Source organism: Bos grunniens, chromosome 10, assembly GCF_055505025.1.
Source record: "Bos grunniens cultivar Pamir isolate PY7600 chromosome 10, Bosgru_T2T1.0, whole genome shotgun sequence".
NCBI lineage: Eukaryota > Metazoa > Chordata > Mammalia > Artiodactyla > Bovidae > Bos > Bos grunniens.
In genome coordinates, this window is record NC_141174.1 from 99,559,965 (window position 1) to 99,576,935 (window position 16,971).

At 39.6% G+C, this 16,971-nt stretch overlaps 1 long non-coding RNA gene across 8 annotated transcripts in view; it reads right to left on the reverse strand.

Annotated features, from left to right (window-relative positions):
- The window catches only part of LOC147365488 (uncharacterized), a 285,820-nt gene that overhangs the window by 177,481 nt on the left and 91,368 nt on the right, over window positions 1–16,971 (reverse strand). For 2 of the 8 annotated variants that reach the window (XR_015135584.1, XR_015135586.1), the window contains one exon: window positions 15,518–16,330. The exons of the other annotated variants lie outside the window; for them this stretch is intronic. This is a non-coding gene — a long non-coding RNA (uncharacterized LOC147365488). Of the gene's footprint in view, window positions 1–15,517; window positions 16,331–16,971 lie in introns of those variants that run through there. 8 annotated transcript variants of the gene reach the window in all.

Genomic DNA, 16,971 nt, shown 5'->3' on the forward strand with positions numbered 1-16,971 from the left:
TCTCTGTGTCTAAATTTTTCCTTTTCATAAGGACATTGGTTTAGGGTCCAGTCTAATGACTTCATCTTAACCTGATCATCTGTAAAGTCCCTATTTCCAAATAAGGTCACATTCACAGGCACGGGGGATTAAGACTTTAACATTTTTGGGGAGACACTCTGTCCAATGCAAGGTTCTCCAACTTTTCTCATCAAGCCCCATGTTAGCAGGTTAAAGAGAAACCACAGCCCCTTGGCTTCATTTATTCCCATATATAAGTGGCAAATGAAGCCAGTAATAAGAGTGAATATAGAGTTTAGGAAAATTACATACAAATTTACATTAGCAATAGGACTATGGGTGATTTGTATCTGAATTATATTCATATTTAAATACCTAGTTTTTAGAAAATTATTGCATCAACACAAACAAGGTTAACCAATAAATCCACATAAAATTTTAACAGATGTACAAAGATAAGCTAAACATGATTTATAATTAAAAAACTAGAGTAAGAGTGATACAAAGCAGTGGGCCACTCAAGACCACACTGGTGACTGATAGGCGCCTTGATAAGACAGTCCTTCCTGAAAACATTTAAAAATCCAAATGTTTGCATTTGTACTCTGCAACAGGACCTTTGCAACTGTGCTAAACCTTATGGGACCCAAGTTTCTTAAAGAATATTGGAAAATCATGCTGAGTCAACTGTAGAAATGCCGGAGTTTTTGCAGACATCCAGGTGACCATCCATACCGGAGTCATATAAATAACACCCTCTGGAAATATACATGGACCACAACTATGATGTCATATAAACTAGCCCTGAGAAACACGCCAGTTTAAATTATACAAATAAAATATTTTCATTCTAATGCCAAAGAAAGGCAATGCCAAAGAATGTTCAAACTACCACAAAATTGCACTCATTTCACATGCTAGCAAAGTAAGGTTCAAAATTGTCCAAGCCAGGCTTTAACAGTACATGAACCAAGAACTTTTGGATGTTTAAGCTGGATTTAGAAAAGGCAGAGGAACCAGAGATCAAATTGCCAACGCCCGTTGGATCATAGAAAAGCAAGAGAATTCCAGAAATACATCATTTCTGCTTCATTGACTACACTAAAGGTTTTGACTGTGTGGGTCACGACAAACTGTGGAAAATTCTTCAAGAGGTGGGAATACTGGACCACCTTACTGCCTGCTGAGAAACCTGTATGCAGGTCAAGAAGCAACAGTTAGAACTGGACATGGAAGGACAGACTGGTTCAAAATTGGGAAAGGAATACATCAAGGCTTTATATTGTCACTCTGCTTATTTAATTTATATGCAGAGTACATCATGCAAAATGCCAGGCTGGATGAAGCACAAGCTGGAATCAAGATTGGCAGGAGAAATACCAATAATCTCAGATATGCAGATGACACCATCATTATGGCAGAAAGTGAAGAAGAACTAAAGAGCCTCTTGATGAAAATGAGAGAGGAGAGTGAAAAAGCTGGCTTAAAGCTCAATATTCAAAAAACGAAGATCATGGCATCCAGTCCCATCACTTCATGGCAAATAGATGGGGAAACAATGGAAAGAGTGAGAGACTTTATTTCTGGGGGCTCCAAAATCACTGCAGATGGTGACTGAAGCCATGAAATTAAAAGATGCTTGCTCCTTGGAAGAAAATCTGTGACCAACCTAGACAGCATATTAAAAAGCAGAGACATTACTTTGTCAACAAAATTCCATATAATCAAAGCTATGGTTTTCCCAGAAGTCACATATAGATATAAGAGTTGGACCATAAAGAAGGCCGAGCACCAAAGAATTGATGCTTTTGAACTGTGGTGTTGGAGAAGACTCTTGAAAGTCCCTTGAACTGCAAGGAGATCAAACAAGTCAATCCTAAAGGAAATCAATCCTGAATATTCATTGGAAGACTGATATTGAAGCTGAAGCTCCAATACTTTGGCCACCTGATGCAAAGAGATGGCTCTTTAGAAAAGACCCTGATGCTAGGAAAGACTGAAGGCTGGAGAAGAAGGGGACGACAGAACACAAGATGGTTGGATGGCATTACCTACTCAATGGACATGAGTTTGAGCAAGCTCTGGGAGGTAGTGAAGAACAGGGAAGCCTGGCATGCTGTAGTCCATGGGGTTAGAAAGAGCTGGACACTACTGAGTATCTGAATAACAACAACAAATCAATAATGATTCTCAGTTTCTAGTAACTAGCTCCTAATTGCTTTTAAAAATGATGGTTTATGTAATTAATATAATTTACCTAGAAGAAATAAAATACTTGTTTACATTAGTTCACAAGCACTGTATTGTGAACCCCTGACTGAGCTCTACTAATAGTCCATGAGATCAAACCCTCCTCTTTACAAAGAATGGCCACCACTTTCAATCACGTGACTACTACAAGATAAGCTATTTCATACAATATAACACATATCATAACTCCTGGCCATCTCTGATAGGTCCAAGTCTGTGTATCGAAACCAAGTTGAACCAATGAGTCATTTTTCAGAAGACAAACAAGAAGTAAAATAGAAGAAAATATAAAAATTACAACATTTGTTGCATGTTTACTCTATTTCAATGGCTATTCTAAGAATTGTCTATATAATAACTCATTTAATCCCATTCTGTAGGAGCTGTTAATACTCCCATTTTACATATAAGAGTACTAAGAGTCATAGAGGTTAAGTTACTTGCCCAAACTTAAACAGCTAGTAAATGGCAAAGTCATAACTCAAACCAGATGGTTTAATAAGCCATTCCTTTGTCCAGCCTGGTATACTACTTCTTTGATCTTGAGAGAGACAGAAGAGGAGAGAGTTCTTCTATGGCTGATGTGCTCATGTAACAAGGAACATAAGAGAGAGAGAAAACATAATAATGCAGGAAACAGACAAAGTAGATCACATTTAAGTTCCTGTTTTCAGTCATTCTGCAGACAAAAAAAAAAGTTTCTGTTTTAGGATCCCAAGAGATTCTCTAGTGTTTATATGATATAACTTGCAGGCAAACAAGTCTAACTAATAAAACAATTAGAATTTTTTTTCTCTATCTTCTAGTCCTTTGCCTCTTTGGAAAAGAGATAAAATTTTCATGGGTTTCTGTTTACAAAAGCATATGATTTAGGATACTTCTACTAAGATGGTGTCCATGGAGCAGAAACAATAGCATCAGCTGAGAGTCTGTGAGAAATGCAAAATCTCAGGCCCTCTCCCAGATCTACTGAAATAGAGCTGGCGTTTTAACACAGTTGCCAGGTGATGTATATGAATATTAAATTTAAGAAACCCTGATCTGAATAACCTTAAAAGCCCTTCCATCCAAAGCATCCAGAGTAGCATGGTAACAACATTCCATTTACACACATGACCGAGGACCTAAAAGTAAAAGAAAAGCTCCAAAATGAAGAGGAAAACTAAAAAACTGAAATTCAGTAGACGCTGAAATGGTAAATGGAGCTAAAGCTTTGTTGATATCAGGAAATAGAGAATGAGGGGTGGTTCTAGAAGGATTAGCATATTAAGAGCCGTACAGTGATGAACTTTAGCTTGGGAAAGTCAGGGTGCTGAAACAGACTCCACACAAAGAGGGTATCCTCAAAGGGATCCACTTTTGAGAAAGACTAGATCAGGAAGAGAACATTTTAACCATCTAAAGGACAAACCTATTTGTTGAAGTTTAGAACTTTAGGGAATGGATACATAATGCATAGGTAGAGAGGCAGATTCAAAATCTGAAGAGGAAGACAGATGTGAAGAAAGGACTAAGGATGAAACCAATATAAATAGAGATGCAAACCAGGAAAGTGAGCTTCAGGAGAGAAGAAGAGATAATGAGAAGGTCCAGCATGTATCTTTAAAGAGGGTGGCAGGAGGGAAAGGAGGAAACAGGAAAGAGGCAATATTGAAAAAGATAATAGCTGTGACTTTTTTCACAGGTGATTAAAGAATCCTTAGTTACAGGAATCCTAATGAGTCTCAAGTAGAATTAATACAGCTAAATCTATATACATCAGCCCTCAGCCTGAAACCACAAGAAAACAACAACAAAATGTGAAAAGGCCAGAGTAAAATGATCAATTATTTATCAAGGGACACTAATTATTAGACTGACAACAGACTTCCCAATGATAACAACAGAAGAAAACAATTCAACATCTTCCAAGTACTCAGGAAAATGAGCCATCATTCCAAAATTTTAAATGCAGCCAAACCATAATTTCAAAAGAGTGAAATTCACTTTCAGGGCTTCCCAGGAGGCGCTGATGGTAAAGACCCCACCTGCCAATGCAGGCAGACATGAGAGATGGGGGTTCGAGCCCTGGGATCATCCCCTGGCATCATCCTCTGGGTTGTGAAGATCCCCTGGAGGAGGGCATGGCAACCCACTCCAGTATTCTTGCCTGGAGATCTATCCCTTAATCCTGTAACCTAAAAGTTTAAAAAGTGTCTATGATTCTCTCCATCCGTGAACAGTATCAGCACCGATTAGAAGGCAACAAGATACCAGAAAATGCCTTCTGATGACAAAATGATGACTCCTACACTGAGCAGTGTCTCTGGTGGAAATCACCCCTTTGTGGAGCTTTGTGGAAGATGAACAGGATCTTAGGTGCTGAGTCAGGAAATTTGCATCCAAGTTCTAGCCCTACTGAAAAGTGGCCATGGGATTTTGGACAATTTACTCTGGTTTCTTGTGTATAAAAAGAAGCAAGTGAGCTCTTTACCTTTACAACTCCAGTTTCTATTTCTCTGTATTTCTCCCTGCACCTTCCTGATTGATGTGAATTGGCATCTACCCAAGGACCACACACGATTATTTCACAAAATGTAATCAAGATTGTTGTTGTTCAGTCGCTCAGTAATGTCCAATTCTTTGCAAACCCATGGACTACAGTATGCCAGGCCTCCCTGTCCATCAGCTCCCTGAGTTTGTGCAAACTCATTCTCATTTAGTTGGCGATGTCATCCAACCATCAAGATGGGTTTCACACTTTCACTGCAAAAATCTCAAACTGAAAATCTCAGTCCAACAAATACAGAGTGGCAGACTGCTTCTGCTGCTAAGTCACTTCGGTCATGTCCAAATCTGTGCGACCCCATAGATGGCAGCCCACCAGGCTCCTCTGTATCTGGGATTCTCCAGGCAAGAATACTGGAGTGGGTTGCCATTTCCTTCTTCAATGCATGCATGCATGCTAAGTCACTTCAGTCGTGTCTGACTCTGTGCAACTCCATGGACAGCAGCCCAGCAGGCTCTTCTGTCCACAGGATTCTCTATGCAAGAATACTAGAGTAGTTTGCCATTTCCTTCACCAACAGAGTGGCAGACTAGAAACTCTTTATATCAACTTCTGCCCTGGAGTTGGCAACCCACTCCAGTATTCTGGCCTGGAGAATTCCACGGACAGAGGAGCCTAGCAGTACAGTCCATGGGGTAACAGAGAGTCGGACATGACTAAACATCTTTTACTTCACTTAACTTCATATCAACTTCTCAAAAGAAAAACTCCTAAAATTTCAAATTTCAAGCCAATTCTACCCTTATCTTGCACCCCATGCCTACACCAAAAAGTCATAACTCTTCTGAGTTTTGCCACATTTAGCTGATGAGACTCACCAAGACTCCTCTGAATTTCCATCCTCCTGGCACCACCCCAGACTTGTTCTTCCTTCTAAACACATCAGCACTTTCTTTGTGATTTAAGTTACCATGCTCCTACTTCCAACAGAGAAAGAAAAAAGATGATTTATCATTTTGCCTTTAATGGGTACAAGAAATATTGAATTCTTCTGGCCCATAAGTACATTTCCCACAGGGGATCATCTTAAATCTTAATTACAAGTTTATGTATTATTCAGGCAATGCTAGAAACTTAGCTTTGGGTTAGCACTACACCACTAGTCTTCATTCGCTCCTTCTTGGATTTTCCCCTCATTTCCAAATGATGGTCATTCCGGTCTTCTTGCTTCTTTAATTACACTTCAGTTACAATCACCTTTTCCCCAGAGCGCCTGACTTTCTCTGGCAGAATGCCCATGACTTCCTCAACAAAAGGGCTTGACTCTCCACTGGGCTCCTTGCTGACAAGCGTTAGGTATACATACAAACAGGCTATTTATTGCAACAGAAGTGATCTCTCATAGGGAAGGGTCAATGACTTAATACAAAGAGAGTTCTCTTCTCACAGTGTACATTTGAGTACATACACATGCACACACTCACACATTCTATACACACACACAAAGATTTTTAAAAAGGCAGACAACTCTTCACCAGTTGCCAGATATGGCATTTATTGGCTTTATTAAAAGCCTAAGGTTTGCATCAATAGCTAATACTTGTCAAGAGCTTTCTGTGCAAGGTTATCTCACGACACACCTGAGCCCTTGAGCACTGCTCTCTGTATCGCTTCACGGCTTTCCCTTTATGTCTCCAGGGTGCTCTCTGCACTTGATTCTCCATGTGCTGTGAAGCCTTTGTAAGTGAGCCTTTTACATCCTTCTATACAGGGTGTGATGAACAAACTCCCCATCCCCTTGGTCTCTCTCAGAAAGTGTCCAAAAATCAAAGAATTCAATTTGAAAATGATGCCACTCCTAGAAGGATACAAAAAGGTCAACCTAAGAGCTGTTACGATTTCTGTTTTGTTGTGTGATGCTAGGCTTTCCTTAGGACAGAAAAGAGCCAAATACTCCAAAGCACGATCACGGAAATCTACCACTCCAAACACGCAAAGCCAGGAATGTGCTAACAAAAGAAATATTCTTTCCCTTTTTAGAGTCTTTCTTTTTTTGATGTATGATTTTCATACTGCTAAGTGTACATTATTAACTCAGCAGCTAAGTAAATTTTTATTTACTTTTTACCTGTGTATGCATCACCCAGATCAAGATATAGGCATTTATGTCACTCCAGAAAATTCCCTGCACCTCTTCCCAGTGCAATACTCACCTCAAAGACACCCTCTACACTGACTTGAATCATCATCGATTATTTTTATCTGCCTTTAACTTCACATATATGGAATCACACAGGGTGTACACAGTCTGGCCTGGTTTCGCTTGTCTGAAAGAATGCTTTTGAGATTGAGCCATGTTTCTGTGTTTATGCACCCCTTCTTTCCACGGCTGCATAGCAGTAGTCCACTCCAATAATACATTATACTACAGCTTGCTCCTACATTCTCCTACCATTTGACATTTGTATTCTTTCCAGTTTGGGGCTAACTAAGAATCCCATGGACAGAGGAGCCTGGTGGGCTGCAGTCCACGGGGTCGCAAAGAGTGGGACAGAACTGAGCAACTTCACTTTCACTTTTGACTTTCATGCATTGGAGAAGGAAATGGCAACCCACTCCAGTGTTCTTGCCTGGAGAATCCCAGGGACGGGGGAGCCTGGTGGGCTGCCATCTATGGGGTCACACAGAGTTGGACATGACTGAAGTGACTTAGCAGCAGCAGCAGCAAAGCCTCAAAAAGCATTTTATATGCCTTTTGGTAAATACAGATGCTCATTTTTCTTGGAAATATACGTGGAAATAGAATTGCTGCGTCACAAGATCAGAGTATGTTTGGCTTTAACAGATGCCAACTAAGTTTTCCAAAGTAACTGAACCAGTTTATACTCCCCTCAGCAACTCCAGCTGCTCTGTTATCCCCTAATGTTTTCAGTATTTTAATTACAGACATTCTGGTTTTGTTCTATTCTCTCATTGTGGCATTCACTTGAGTTATATGCTTTATCTGTATTGATTTACTGATGCTTAATATCTATACATGCTGGATATGAGTCCTTTGTCAGGTGTGTGTGTGTGTGTGTGTGTGTGTGTGTGTGTGTATTGGAGAAGGAAATAGCAATCCACTCCAGTACTCTTGCCTGGAAAATCCCATGGACAAAGGAGCCTGGTAGGCTACAGTCCATGGGGTCACCAAGAGTTGGACATGACTGAGTGACTTCATATATATATATATATATATATATATATATATATATATATACACACACACACATACACACACACATAATGAATGTCTTTATTCAATGTGAGGTTTGCCCAGTTTCTTAATGATATCTTCTGATGAACAGAAGTTCTTACTTTTAATGAAGTTTAATATATCTTCTTTTCTCTTCTTTTATACCTTAATGTGTTTTGGGAGTCTTATTGAAGTAATCTTGCCTAATCCATGGTAATTTTCCTTTGTTACGTTCTAAAGGCTTTCTTGTTTTACCAGTCACATTCAGATCTATGGCCCACTTGAATTAATTTTTATGGTGAGGTCAACTTAAGATTCACTTTTCCCCAAATAGATACTACTTTCTCCAGCACCATGTATTGAAAAGTAATCATTTGTCCACTGAAGGCAAGGTACTTTTATCAAATCATGTTACCATGTATGTACCACCCTTCCATTTCAGGCCTCTATCTTCTCCACTGCTCTATTTGTCAACCATCCTTGCACCAAAATGTGATTTCCACAAGCCAAGACTAGCTTGTGCGTCTCTGGTGAACGCAAGGTACCTCACATCATGATAAACCCTCACTGACTTCACTGTTGTTCCACCTCCAAACCCTCCCTTCTCTGCCCAGTTATGTGGTGCTGGGACTGGGACTCTGTAGACAGCTCTCCTATCCCAGCAGCTTCCTGTTAGTTTCTGCCAATAGAGGTCACTACAGGGAGACTGTGAGCTGGAGGAAGAACAAAGAACTTTCTTCTTCATACCTGCCATCTACATTCCTATCAGCATTGCCCAGCCATGGTTCCTATTAGCAGCAGCAGCGGTTAACTGCTGGTTCAAGTTTCACCTTTATCTCCTCACTCCCAGAGCTGGCTTCAGTGCACTCCCTCAGAGATGCCAGCACCGGGCAGCAGCTCCCATCTGCAGGCCTGGGTGTCAGCTCTGGGGACCCCAACATCAACCTTCAGAGTCCCATTAACCTCACACTCTTCTACTTCCTCTGCTTTAGGGTAACAGTCGCTTCATGAAGTTCCTATCTCTGCATTACCTCATTCATCCCATATAAGAAAGCCTTCTAAAGTGAACAATGCAAAGAACAGAGGAAAACAATAGAATGGGAAAGTCTAGAGATCTCTTCAAGAAAATTAGAGATACCAAGGGAAGATTTCATGCAAAAATGGACACAATAAAGGACAGAAAGGTGTGGACCTAACGGAAGAAGAAGATATTAAGAAGAGGTGGCAAGAATACACATAAGAACTGTACAAAAAAAAAGGTCTTAATGACCTGTATAATCACGACAGTGTGATTACTCACCTAGAGCCAGACATCCTGGAGTGTGAAGTCAAGTGGGCCCTAGGAAGCATGACTACCAACAAAGCTAGTGGAGGTGATGGAATTCCAGCTGAGCTATTTAACATTCTAATAGTTGATGATGTGAAACTGCTACACCAATATGTCAGGAAATTTGGGAAATTCAGCAGTGGCCACAAGACTGGAAAAGGTCAGTTTTCATTCCAATCCCAAAAAAGGGAAATGCCAAAGAATGTTCCAACATTCACATCCACAATTGTGCTCATTTCTCATGCTAGCAAGGTAATGCTCAAAATCCCCCAAGCTTGACTACAACCATGTGTGAACCAAGAACTTCCAGATGAACAGGCTGGATTTAGAAAAGGCACAGGAACCAGAGGTCAAATTGCCAACATTAATGGATCATAGAAAAATCAAGGGAATTCCAGAAAAATACCTACTTCTGCTTCATTGACTATGCTTAGCCTTTGTCTGTGTAGATCACAAAAAAACTGAGGAAAATTCTTAAAGAGATTAGAATACCCAACCACCCTCCCTATCTCCTGAGAAACCTGTATGTAGATCAAGAAGTTACAGTTAGAAACAGACATAGAACAATGAACTGGTTCAAAATTGGGAAAGGAGTACATCAAGGCTGTATATTGTCACCCTGCTTATTGAACTTACAAATCATGCAATATGGCAAGCTGGATGAAGCACAAGCTGGAATCAAGATTGCCAGGAGAAATATCAATAATCTCAGATATGCAGAAGACACCACTCTAAAGGAAGAAAGCAAAGAATTAAAGAGCCTCTTGATGAAGGTGAAAGAGAGTGAAAAAGCTGACTTAAAACTCAACATTCAATAAATGAATATCATGGCATCCAGTCCCATCTCTTCATGAAAAATAGGTGGGAAAAAAATGGAAAGAGTGACAGACTTGATTTTCTTGGGCTCAGAAATCACTGTGGACACTGACTGAAGCCATGAAATTAAAAGAAAAGCTTGGAAGAAAAGCTATGACAAACTTAGACAACATATTAAAAAGCAAAGACATCTCTTTGGTGACAAAGGTCCATCTAGTCAAAGCTGTGGTTTTTCCTGTAGTCATGTGTGGATGTGAGAATTGGACCATAAAAAAGGCTGAGTGCTGAAGAATTGATGCTTTCAAGCTGTGGTGCTAAAGAAGACTCTTGAGAATCCCATGAACAGCAAGGAGATCAAACCAGTCAATTCTAAAGAAATCAACCCTAAATATTTATTGGAAGGACTAATGCTGAAGCTCTAATACTTTGGCTACCTGATCTGAAGAGCCACTCACTAGAAAAGACTCTGATGCTGGGAAAGATTGAGGGCAGGAGAAAAGGGTTGTGACAGAGAATGAGATGGTTGGATGGCATCATCAACTCAATCAACATGAGTTTGAACAACTCCAGGAGATACTGAAGGACAGGGAAGCCTAGCATGCTTCAGCCCATGGGGTCGCAAAGAGTCATATACAACTGAGCAACTGAAAAACAACAACAACAACATCCCATATCACCCTTCAATTCTCCAATACCAGTTCCTGGTACTTTTTGATTCTGTTAAAATGTATGATGTCATGCCATTTGCCTAACTGGACTTGGACTAACACACTCGTTAACAAAGAGAATAAAGTAGAACTGAGTAGAATGAGAGAACATACTCTTCCTCCTGGAACTAGAGCCCCTGGTCACAAGCCCCAGAGATGAACACCTATGCTTACGCTGTGCACTTTCAGTTCAGTCGCTCAGTCATGCCCAACTCTTCACGACCCCATGAATGGCAGCACGCCAGGCCTCCTTGTCCATCACCAGCCCCTGGAGTTTACTCAAACTCATGTCCATCGAGTCAGTGATGCCATCCAGCCATCTCATCCTCTGTCGTCCCCGTCTTCTCCTGCCTCCAATCCCTCCCAGCATCAGAGTCTTTTCCAATGAGTCAACTCTTCTCATGAGGTGGCCAAAGTATTAGAGTTTCAGCTTTAACATCAATCCTTCCAATGAATACCCAGGACTGATCTCCTTCAAAATGGACTGGTTAGATCTCCTTGCAGTCCAAGGGACTCTCAAGAGTCTTCTCCAACACCACAGCTCAAAAGGATCAATTCTTCGGTGCTCAGCTTTCTTCACAGTCCAACTCTTACATCCATACTTGACCACTGGAAAAACCATAGCCTTGACTAGATGGACCTTTGTTGGCAAAGTAATGTCTCTGCTTTTGAATATGATATCTAGGTTGGTCATAACTTTCCTTCCAAGGAGTAAGCGTCTTTTAATTTCATGGCTGCAGTCACCATCTGCAGTGATTTTGGAGCCCAAAAAAATAGTCAGCCACTGTTTTCACTGTTTCCCCATCTATTTCCCATGAAGTGATGGGACCAGGTGCCATGATCTTCGTTTTCTGAATGTTGAGCTTTAAGCCAACTTTTTCACTCTCCACTTTCACTTTCAACAAGAGGCTTTTTAGTTCCTCTTCACTTTCTGCCATAAGAGTGGTATCATCTGCATATCTGAGGTTATTGATATTTCTCCCGGCAATCTTGATTCCAGCTTGTGCTTCTTCCAGCCCAGCATTTCTCATGATGTACTCTACATATAAGTTAAATAAGCAGGGTGACAATCTACAGCCTTGACGTACTCCTTTTCCTATTTGGAACCAGTCTGTTGTTCCATGTCCAGTTCTGACTGCTGCTTCCTGACCTGCATACAGGTTTCTCAAGAGGCAGGTCAGGTGGTCTGGTATTCCCATCTTTTGAAGAATTTTCCACAATTTATTGTGATCCACACAGTCAAAGGCTTTGGCATAGTCAATAAAGCAGAAATAGATGTTTTTCCACCACTCCTTGGACATGGGGTTGCTCCTCTCGGCCGCAGCCCCTGACCTCGGGCATGGGGTAGCTCCTCTCAGCCGGGAAAGATCAAAGCATAAAGGCTTCCTTGGAAAAGCTTAGTATTTCCTCAGGGATGTTAAAGTTGTTTAACTGAGAAACCTGTGTATTACAGCAGAGGGTCACATACAAAAGAAGTGAGGTCAGTGGTAGTAAAAATATACAAGCAACACTGAGCATATGAAAGCCAAAAGTCTAAAAATATGTTCCCTTTTATAAAAAAGGAAACATTTGGGGATTTCTCTGGTGGCTTGTGGTTAATAATTCATCTGCAAAATGGAGGGGACATGGGTTAGATCCCTGATCTGGGAAGATTCCACATGCCGCAGAGCAACAATGACAATGTGCCCAACTACTGAAGCCCACACGCCCTGAAGTTCACGCTCTGCAACAAGAGAAGCCACTGTACTGAGTAGCTTATGCACCACAACGAGCGTGTAGCCCCACTCACCATAGCTAGAGAAGGCCCGTGTGCAGCGAAGACACGGCACAGGCTAAAAGTAAGCACATAACATTTTCCAAAAAGAAACATTTATCCAGCTAATACATCAACTGTAGACTCTCCTACCATGCAATACCCTTTTGAGTATGTCTTTGAGTATGTCGAACCCTTCAGTAAAATACTTTATATATACACAGTTTGGTCTGGCAGAAATTAATGCAATGGTGGGACTGAAGGAGAGACGGGTTTGCTCTGCCCTATTTTTCCTCTTCTGGAAAACATTATGAGTGACCATTTAATAAATTATCCTCTTGAATCCTTTTGAGAAAACCTAGAAGACTGAATAATTGAAACAACAAATGATTTTTAAGTGACTATGATGGAAAAGAGAAATGAAACAATGATATTAGAAAGTATTACTGTGATATTTTCAAATTACCTAGCAATCAATTACCTACATGTTTAGGATTTTATTGATTTTGAAAAATAGTCAAGATTTTGCATGAGTTGCTGCTTGGAAAAATTGCTGTGGTAGCTACTACATATATTCTTTTCAATAAATGTCTGCTGTGTACCCAGAATGCAGAATATGAAAAGAGTTCAAAATAATAAGAGAATAAAAGATATAAAATATAGGTATGCATTTATATGTGTGTGTGTGTGTGTGTGTGTGTGTGTGTATTTTTTTCCCCCAGACAGGGGCAACATAATAGATGAGACACGAGCAGTGTCAGAAGAAACTGCTTTGGAGAAGAAGACAGTCTGGAGCCTATAGATCAAGATGACTAAATTAACAGAAAGCAACTCCAAAACTACAAAAGAATGAACTAATAAAGTCATTAGAAATAAAAATAACATCCGGAAATGTGCCTAGTTACTTACATAATCTACTCAAATCACTTTCCTGTTAGGAAATGTAGCTTATTAGAAAACATATTTTTTTAATTCCAAATTTCTGATTTGAATACTCCCTCCCCAACTATACATACACACAAAATTTCCATTTAAAAAGCAGTAAATCCATACTAATAAAGATAAAACATGATAATTATGAAAGTAAGAATTGCTTTTATCAGAAATATGGATGGCTTTCTGAAAGATAAAAAGCACAACAGATTATAGTTACAGATAAACCAGAGCAGAGAAAACCAAAATGCAAAGTAAGCACAGGGCAAGCCTTCAGCAGAAGTAGAGGTTATTCCTTCCAGGAAAGCTCTAGGCTCAGAATTGGCAGGAACAGAAGCCAGATGGGCAGTGAAGCACAATTAAAGGTAATTAAGTACAGACTGCCTTTGACAGCTGGATCCCGCAGTCCATTCTCTGCCCAGTGGATACAGAAGCGGCCTACAGCACCTGGCCTAGGCCAGAATGCTGAGCACTGTTGATACTGCCCAAGTCTAAACAAAGGGAAGGGGCACCTGGCTAGTCTACTTCTAGTTAGAGCCTAAGCCAGCTCCCCCAGGAGTGAAACACACCCAACTGTACAGGACCTGTACAGGGGACCTTCTGCACACACTAGAGGGACGCTCACCTAGAAGCAGCACTTAACCAACTACAAGGGTACCTAGTGTGCATGCTCGAGCAAAGGGTCAGCATTTGAGGTGAGCATACAAATATCAGCTGCCTATTATAATCATCACAAAAATAAATGGAAAATGGAAAATAACCAGTCATTTAGAGAAAGTAACCTGAGAGAGATACCAACTAAACAAAACTACTGAAGAAAAATTCTACTAAAGGTTTTTTTAAGGAGCTCAACAAATAGGGAGATAAACCATGATAATGGAAGGGCAGGGGATATTGCAACCTTTCAATTCTCCCCCAAACAATATATATAATCCAAATAAAATTCCAGCAAGATTTTTCATGGAATATAAAAAATTGATCACAAAATTCCTAGAAGAATAAATGTGCAAAAATATTCTTACCTAACAATTTAGGGAAAAAAAAAACAAAAGACCAATTTTCTACCAAATTCCAAATTTTACTCTAAAGATTCAGGAATTAAAACAGTATGGTATTTGAAATGGACAAATAAGTGGAAGATAATAAATAACCTCAGATATGCAGATGACACCACCCTTATGGCAGAAAGTGAAGCGGAACTAAAGAGCCTCTTGATGAAACTGAAAGAGGAGAGTGAAAAAGTTGGCTTAAAGCTCAACATTCAGAAAACTAAGATCATGGCATCTGGTCCCACCACTTCATGGGAAATATATGGGGAAACAGTGGAAACAGTGAGAGATTTTATTTTTCTGGGCTCCAAAATCACTACAGATGGTGACTGCAGCCATGAAATTATAAGACACTTACTCCTTGGAAGGAAAGTTATGACCAACTTGAAGCATATTCAAAAGCAGAGACATTACTTTGCCAACAAAGGTTCGTCTAGTCAAGGCTATGGTTTTTCCTGTGGTCATGTATGGATGTGAGAGTTGGACTGTGAAGAAGGCTGAGCACCAAAGAATTGATGCTTTTGAACTGTGTTGTTGGAGAAGACTCTTGAGAGTCCCTTGGACTGCAAGGAGATCCAATCAGTCCATTCTGAAGGAGATCAGCCCTGGGATTTCTTTGGAAGGAATGATGCTAAAGCTGAAACTCCAGTACTTTGGCCACCTCATGAGAAGAGTTGACTCATTGGAAAAGACTCTGATGCTGGGAGGGATTGGGGGCAGGAAGAGAAGGGGACGACAGAGGATGAGATGGCTGGATGGCATCACTGACTCGATGGACATGGGTCTCAGTGAACTCCGGGAGTTGGTGATGGACAGGGAGGCCTGGCGTGCTGCAATTCATGGGGTCGCAAAGAGTTGGACACGACTGAGCGACTGATCTGATCTGAAAGGTAATATTTTAAATAGAAAGAAAAGGACAAACTAGTAAATAAATACTATGAAAAAAATGGAGTAACCACTTGTGGGAAAAAATAAGTTTATTTTATATAACAGTTTGTAGCACAAATTCCAGAGGGATCAAAAATTTAAATATAAGTAATAGGAAAATAAATGTGTTAGAAGAAAAAGAGTAAATATTTTAATCATCTTAGGATGTAGATAGTCTTTCCTAGCATGGCAGGGAAGTAATTAAAGACTGACATCAATTTGACTACATAAAAAGCAAAATTATTTATGCAAAAATAAATTTGATAAGAATAAAAGACAATGAACTGAAGGAAAATTCAACAAATGAGCATATTAACACTTGTATAAAGTAAAATAAATGGATTAAGAATCTAGTATAAAAAGGGGCAAAAAACACAACAGATACATTATAGGAAATGATGCAGAAGTTTGATCAATGTACATTAAGCAAAGAAATGCAAATTAAAGCAGTAAAATTAATTTAAATTGGAAAGATTAATGATTTATTTCACAGAGAATATAAGGGAAAAAATAATATAATACTTGGTTGATAACAATGTTGTCAGAGTTATTGGAATAACCTCTTTGGGTGGTATTTGGCAATATTAAGGTGAAAATTGTGTGCAAAATTCCAGTACTAGGATTTATCCCATAAAAATACTTAGAAAATAGTGAAAGAATATTGACATATTTGTAATAGTAGAAAACTGAAAAGAAATTAAGCTTCATCAGTAGGTATTAACTAATCACAGAATCGTTCTGACTCTTGCAACTCCATGGACTTCAGCACGCCAGGTTCCCTGTCCTTCTCCATCTCCCAGAGCTTTCTCAAACTCATGTTCATTGAACCAGTGGGCTACAGACATCTAGTAGGTAGAAGATAGAGATGCAAATAAACATCCTATAATCACCAAATAGCCTCCTGCATTAAAGAATTATCAAGCCCCAAATGTTCAAGTTTAAGAAATCATGCTCTACATGGACTATCAAAGAAAGATTCCCTTGATATAGTAAGAGAGGGAAGGGAAGCCAAGTTGCACAATGGTATGATATATATTGTAGAATTTTTACAAATTTTGATCAATCAGAGGTGATAATAATTTATTGAGTATTAAATTTAAAGAAAGTCTCATATAATATTTAACTCAACTGGCAAAAGCAATATACTCAAATTCTAAGTCAGGCTTATCATTTTTACTCTAAAAATTCCCTCTTCTCTGTCTCTGGCCAAATACAGAATAAAAATTTGAAATTTTTCATTGAACAGAACAATTTTCTAGAAAAACAGAAATTGCCAAAATTGTTTCAAGAACATGTATCAGTAATAATGTTATTGTTGTTCATTCCCTAAGTTGTGTCTGATTCATTGTAACCCCATGGACTGCAGCATGCCAGGCTCTTCTGTCCTTCACTATCTCCCAGAGTTTGCTCAAATAAATGTCCACTGAGTTGGTGACAGTATCTAACCATCTCATCCTCTGTTTTCCCCTTCTCCTTTCACCTTCAA